The sequence below is a fragment of the Halictus rubicundus genome, chromosome 16 (genome assembly GCF_050948215.1).
Source record: "Halictus rubicundus isolate RS-2024b chromosome 16, iyHalRubi1_principal, whole genome shotgun sequence".
Taxonomy (NCBI): Eukaryota; Metazoa; Arthropoda; class Insecta; order Hymenoptera; family Halictidae; genus Halictus; species Halictus rubicundus.
This window is the reverse complement of record NC_135164.1, coordinates 1,478,851-1,486,532: the sequence shown is the minus strand read 5'-3', so window position 1 is coordinate 1,486,532 and position 7,682 is coordinate 1,478,851. Positions and strand designations below refer to the sequence as shown.

At 35.8% G+C, this 7,682-nt stretch overlaps 1 long non-coding RNA gene across 1 annotated transcript; it reads right to left on the bottom strand.

Moving 5' to 3' along the window:
- Positions 1 to 1,794: 1,794 nt before the first annotated feature.
- On the bottom strand, positions 1,795 to 6,174 carry LOC143362051 (uncharacterized). The gene is made up of 3 exons (XR_013083570.1): positions 5,247 to 6,174; positions 4,911 to 5,035; positions 1,795 to 1,930 (listed from the first exon to the last, which is right to left on the bottom strand). It is a non-coding gene; the product is annotated as an uncharacterized LOC143362051 (long non-coding RNA).
- Between the last annotated feature and the right edge of the window lie 1,508 nt (positions 6,175 to 7,682).

Below are 7,682 nucleotides of genomic sequence, written 5' to 3'. Positions count from 1 at the left end.
AATGTATTTGATTCGGTCGAATAAATTATATCCATGCTGGAAATTTCACCGATATTGGTTAATTCGTTTACGAGTTATAAACGCAAGTGGAAAAGTTGCCATTTTTCACGATTTTCGACCGCACTTTTAATCGTTTATAACTCGTAAACGAATTAACCAATATAGATGAAATTTTCAAACACATTTTTTAAATTTTCAATACAGGCTCAGATAAAAAAGCTAAAAAAAAAACCAACTTTTACTATTTCTTTTGCGATTCCGACCAATTCAAACTTTTTTCAAAAATTTTTTACACCTCGTCTAATAAACTAATCCTTCTAACTTCTCAATAACATTCAAGTCATTTGATCTAATCACAAAACTATTGTACGTACCTTCTTGGCGAAAAAGACTTTCGTCCGACCGCCTAAATGATGTACGCGGCGATCGGGAAGATTGATACTGAGACGATTGTGATGGCCCTGTTGGCGACCCCGACCGCGACCCGCGCCGCGAGCATCGCGATCGCGACCCGCGTCTCGGGGAACGCGACTCGGGCCAGGAGCATCGCGATCGCGATCTGCGCCTCGGCGATCGCGAGCTCCGGCGCGAATATGCCGGCGAGCGGCGCGACGTCAGCTTCCTATCCGTTTGAGTCGCTACGGTTGGCATCTGAAAAAAATTACAAAAATTATTGTAGCAGACTCTACAAAACTCTACATATCTATATCTTGAAATATGTTTGCTAAATGAAATATTTTGATTGAATGAATTTTTATATTTTAAATTGGTTTTTGTAGAGTTTGCCTTGGTTTGACACAACTTTCCTACTTTTCGGTACATCTGTTTGCACACAGTTTATTCTGCGTGCATTGTTCCTGTTTCTGCACAAATATCTTTATTTTTATTCTACTTCTAGTTCTGCGCTTCACTGTATGCTCAGTGAAGGTTACAAAATCAGATACACGTCGGTGTCATTTTACACGGTGGATACGTACCGTATAAAAAGACCGTGCAAAATAAGGAAACAGAATGGAATAAAAATACAAAACTTGTGTAAAGAAAGGAACCATGTACGCAGAATATACATACCGCGTGAAAACAGATTTGCAAATAAATAGGAAACTTGTATTAAACCAAAGCAAACTGTACAAAAACCAATTTAAAATATGAAGATGCTTTCGATCAAAATATTTGATTTCATAGAAAAGCCGCGTTAAAATTAGTGACACGAAAAAAAGAATAAGAGATTTCCTGCAAGAGACAGGCGTAGCAAGAGTGAAGGGTACTTACGATGTTTCCAGCTGGACGACAACTTTCTTTCTAACGATCGCACCCTTGCCAGGTCCTATCGGCAAGGCCCAGGGCGCCTGTTGCATTCATTTGTCTTTGAGTGGGGGGTGAGAGTGACAGAGCGGTGGTGAGAGTGAGAGAGAAAGGTTGAGGAAGCGGGGGTGAGAGCGAGAGAGAAAAAGAGAGAAAGCGGGGGTGTGAGCGAGAGAGAAAAAGAGAGAGAAATACTTCAATCATATGTTTGCACTATCTTTTGCTCTCTCACCGATTTGTAACCGATGTGTGACGGAATTGGTTGACCAGTTCATCGTCGCGCGCTTTACAGTACGAAAGTACGAAGCGATTCGTTATTACAACGCGGTTTGTTAATAATTTTGTAAAGTGTAAAGTGTAATTGCGTGAATATAGTGTAAAGTGTAAAATGTAAATGTGAATATAGTGTAAAGTGTAATTGTGTGAAGATAGTGTAAAGTGTAAATGTGAATATAGTATAAAGTGTAATTGTGTGAAGATAGTGTAAAGTGTAAATGTGAATATAGTGTAAAGTGTCATTGTGTGGGTGTTACAATCATGGAAGGAAGAATACAAGGTGATGAAGCGCAAAGCAACGTGGGGCGTAAAAGAAAAAACCATTATACACCATTTGGGACCCACGCATCTAAAAATAAAAAGTGGCGAGAAAGGTAAGTTACGTTTTATACTATGAATTTGCTGTTAGTAATATTTATTTATGTATGTATGATATATGTCGAATGTAATAGAGGGAAAGACATGGTAACTTGGTAACGTGGTAATATGGTCTCCCAATTATATATATACATATATATGCAGGGTGTCACTGCTAACTTGACCACCTTGAATATCTCGCTTAGTGTTAGTAATAGAAATAAACATAATAGGACAATATTAATCTAACCGAAAGAGCAATATAATGATTCGGAAAAAACTTTTTTCGAGGTCATTTTTTCTAGATATCAAGATCATAAATTTTTTTTTAATGGAACTATATATTTTTTTATCGTAGAGGTAAAGACCTCTTCAATGACATATTATACAATGACCTTCGTGTGACCTTGGGTATGAAAAATCCAAACAGCATTATAGGTATTATCAGTGATTAATTTACCATACTAATTGGTTTGATTGAACTACTCGACATCGAAGCTCCTTGGAGAAGGATGACGTCTTTCCGGGTATCTCTCCGCGTATAAACGGGATGCTTCCGCAGAGTTTCCAGCCTCACCATAAATAAATATATCTGTTTTCTATTGTAAACTGACATCGAACTAACAGTAGTAAACGAAATCAAAAGCTTATCAGCGTTTATAAATTGAAATTATTCATTATTGAGGATAAGAAAAACTTATTCACTAACATTCAATACATTCCATTCATCGGTGCGGTCGGCGCAATAGACGCAGTTATAAATAAATATAAAACCATGGCTGTTGGACAGGAAAAGAGATTTTACTGTACATCATATGTTCCAATATTAGCAATTAAACTATTAGAACAGCCAGAGAATCATTTATTTTCCGTATACAACAATGTATTGCAAACAATGGTCATCATTTCGAACATTTATTGAAATAGAGTAGTTCAATCAAACCAATTAGTGTAGTAAATTATCGCTGATAATACCTGCAATGCTTTTTGGATTTTTCGTACCCAAAGTCATACGAAGGTCATTGTATAATATGTCATTGAAGAGGTCTTCACCCCAACTATTACATCGCCATAAAAAAAATATACAGTTCCTTTTAGAAAAAATTGATGACCTTGATATCTAGAAAAAAATGACCTTGAAAAAAGTTTTTCAGAATCATTATATTGCCCCTTCGGTTAGGTTAATATTGCCCTATAACGTTTTTTTTTCTATGACTAACACTAAGCGAGGATGGTCCAGTTAGCTGGGATACCCTGTATATATTTCTTTCTAAAATTTGATTCATAATACCCGCCGGCGCACAGTGCGGACAAACGGTCTGTTTTTGGGGACTTCTCGTAGTTTGGTTAGTATATATAGAGGAAATTTCTTACAGACAATTATATTTACCAATGTAGTTAATAATTATAACAAAACAAATTCACAATTTTTATGCATAAAAATAATTGTTACATGATTTTTAAATGAATAATAATATGAATTTCCTGCTAATATACAGTTCTGCCAAAGGAAGTTTTCGTACATCGTCAAATAAACATGTAGTGAGATACATCTACAGTGTTCCCGTGCGGCGCACAGTGGGCAATTTGGACAAAATCGGAATCGAAATCAAGGAACTTTCGATAAGAATGAGGTAGAGCGATGAAATTTTTTTTAAATGAAAGCTGCATCTTTGTAGAATATGGGAAAAATAGAGAGATTGTGGTACGAACGTTTTTTAACCTCGAGAAAATTCGTTAAACGCGAACAAATTCAAGAAAATTTTAGTTTTTCCAATACCACGCGCGGAAAATTTTTTTTTTAACATACTATACATCATTTCCCATAGATTTTTTCACGCTGATTTCAAATCTGGTCTCAAAATTTGTCTACGACCTCAGGATTTTGCAAAAAATAGATTTTTCTGACAAAAACTAATGAAGTCATTTTTTCGTTGAAATGATTGGATGGTAATAATCTCCCTATTTTTTCCCATATTCTACAAAGTTGCAGCTTTCATTTAAAAAAAATTTCATCGCTCTACCTCATTCCTATCGAAAGTTCCTTGATTTTGAATCCAATTTTGTTCAAATTGCCCACTGTGCGCCGCAGCGCACAGTGCAGACAAGTGGAGCACATCTCACTAGACGTTTATATCAGGATGTACGAAAAATTCCCTTGGCAAAACTGCATATTAGGAGCATATTAAATCTGCATATAACAATTATTTTTATGCATAAATATTGTGAATTTTTTTTAATTTTTTAATTTTATTGTTAAATTTAATTTTTTGTGACTAATTAACAATACATATACATTCGTAAACACATTTGGATTTTTGTCCAAAATTTTGCCACTTGTTCGCCTTAGTCACAGTGCGGAATTTACTGTTCAAGATTTACTTTTTGAAATTCAATGTTCGTGTATATCACGATATGAAATACATTTCTTTCGCAAAAATGGATATTAGGATGAAAATTGGTAATTTTTCCATTAGAATTATAATTTCGTTGAATTATAATCTTCTACACCATTTTTTACTTTTTGCATATGTATTTTATATTTATCTTTTTGTATTCAATGCATACCAAAATTACCGAGAAGGCAAAAACGCATCACAGGCGTGTCAAAAAGTATTTTTTATAATCATTCATTATAATTATAGATAATTTTTCAATTATCTTAAAATAATTTCCATGCTATATATTACGCCCTTTGTTATTTCGTATTATTTCACATACGTGTTATGCGTTTATAAAAGATAAAGGTATAAACAAAAATATAACAAATATAAAAGATAAGCCAATTAATTTAACCAGTACGTTTTCAAATTGATGAACTTTTGGTCAATTTGTCTAGTCAAATTAATTATCTGGAGCTTTTGGATGTCTGCAGGCAAAGTTTGCAGAAAACGTAAAAAATTAAGTTTTAGTTTTGTTATGATTCAATGAAAGATATACAATACTTACCCAAAAACAATGTGAATACTCACTATGAAAAACTGAAGCACATTGTTCATATTTTGCATTGACTCGGTTCGATTGTTATAAAGAAAATATCCCATTACGTAGCATTCACAGTGAATTTATATTCTTCCTCCTTGTTAACGTTTATAACCTTGAACGACCTTGAATGACCATGACTATGTCGTTGAAATTGTCTGGAGAAGGGCTACAATCGTAGCAGTTCAAAAATATGTGGTTCCCATAAAAAAAAATAATAACATCGAATAATCAGCCGCTCGATACCAAATAATTTTGGCCTGATGCGTTTTTTCCCATCACCAATAGCAACCAAGTTATTCAGGTGGCCGGTTTTAGTGCCTCACCCTGTGTAACAGTACATGCTCGAAACATGTGTTTTCTGACGTCAGTTCGAATTTCAGTTTGGGTTTCTGTTATGGTCGAGTTAGGCGATGTCATTTTGCAGAGCCTCTTCCTGTCTCTTAGGCGAATTTATTACTTTACGACTCGGGTACGGCAAAAAAACCATTCTCACGTCCTTGAGAAAGTCTGCCCGTTCGTACCGTTTCACAATGAAACTTGACGTACCACAGACCCACGCAGGGTGTGTTTGAAAACTGCTTCAATTTCCGGTAAAGTTTATTTCTTCTACCTTCACTGCATTTCTCCATTCGACTGCTGTATCCTCATTTCTTTCCAAATTTTTAAAAATGTCCCTGCTATGAAAACACTGCAGTTGTTTAAAACAATTACAAAATAAATGTTGAGAAAACATTTTTCTCAAATGACAACATTTTTAGCAGATACTCCTATGTTTTCACTATAAGCTCCTAAAAACTCATTCTCATCGGTTTGTTAATTCTAGTCTTATCATTTAATGAAAAAAGGGTGGCACGTTTTTTTACACTTCTGTAAAATGAACAATTTTTAAGATATCGAAAAATCATTGAAGATTCCTTCATAGGTCACTGAAGAATAGAACATATTCAAATTTGAACAACACCCGCAACATTATTCCAAGAAGTGTCCGGTTTTGCGTGGAATAACCGTATTATTATTATTATCTTCAGTGAGCTGACATGCTTTCTGGTTTACAATAAATACAAATAAGTAAACGTATGTTAATATACAATACGAACGTTTAATACAAAGCAGTAGTAGTTATTGACGAAGGAAACGCTCAGGTATAGGCCCGTGGGGGGTCGCGCGCTTCGTAATGCCCGAAGCAGGATCGCATCTGGAGGTTTATGATACGTAAATCGCTATTTAGAGGGTCAGAGCCGTAGAGGTGCACGTGTCCAAAAAAAAAAAAAACGAACCTTAGGCCTGACTGCAATAATGAGTTAAAAACATCTGGAATACCAGTTGTACCTTTTGCACAAAAATAGCGGGACTCAAGCGTCCGTATCATAAACCTCTCTATTCATCTAAAAATACAAAATAGTATCTTTTCAATAATTTTTAAATAAGAAAAATAATGACCCCCTCCCACGGGGGGCGGGGTTCCCCTTTCAATTACATATGAACTACAGCATATTTCAAATTCATCAAAATCCCTGACATCGAGGCCAAAAAAGTAATCGATTTGACGTAGAATCACCCGTATGAATTATGTAGGCATAGTTGTGCTAATTCAGTTACGTTGTAATTCAATTGCACAATTGAATTACATTATATTTCAATTATATAGTAATTCAACTACGTTGTAACTGAATTACATAATTCAAACCTTTCAATTAATTCAATTACTTACTAATTATTTTAATCAGATGTTAAATTGAAAAATGTGAAACTATTTCTCGTTAAACAAACTATATGTTCAGGCGACGACAATGGAATGCAGCAGCATGCAACAGCGAAGCAGGCAATAACAAAATAGAAGTAGATTTCTGTGCGGATAATTATCGTGAAATGCTGCCAGCTACGTCGATGTACAATACGGAAAACATAGAGATAATAGAAGAAATTGTAGAAGAAATTGTAGAAGAATCACACAGTGCCAACACTATACAAGAAGCAGCAAAGAACGAAGAAAAAGATACAGATGTCGAATATGGCACTAATTCCGAATCCTGCTGGATCATAGAGAATGAAGAATCGGATACAGTGGAACCAGCAATATCGCAAGGAATAGACTTTGTTGACTTCAGCTATGTCTTCGATCAAATTGTAAAGCTTGAAGAACATTCACAAATAAATTGCGGCATCAGGCATTTAAAGATAGTTGGGTGTCAACAAAACGGAATAGAGAAAATCTATCACGTGCAATGCCAGATGTGCAATCACAAGGAGCGCACCGATGTATTCAAGAAAATAATGACGCCATGGATATCAATCGCAGCGCAGTTTCCGCAACAATACTGACAGGAGGCGGATATAAACAGCTGGAAGAAATGATATGTGGCATGAATATGTCGTGCATGTCTAAGCATTTATACCGAAAATGCCACGACGAAATAATCGATGCCTTCGAAGTGGCTGCACAACGAGAGATGGAAGATGCTGGAAGACAGGAGAGGGAATTAGCCATAGCAAGAGGCGACGTACATCCAGGATGTAATATACCGTTCATTCCTTCCTTCATTCATACATGAAGAGGTCATATCGTGGCGGCGATTATAATTCCCTTTCTGGTGTAGGAGCCATCGTGGGATATTACACGAAGAAGGTTCTACACCTCAGTGTAAAAAATAAATTCTGCTTCGTTTGCCACGCAGCAGCTAAAAAGAAGGAAGTGGCACGCGAGCATCGCTGCTACAAAAACTGGGGTCGCGATCAGAGTTCAACGGGCATGGAAAGTG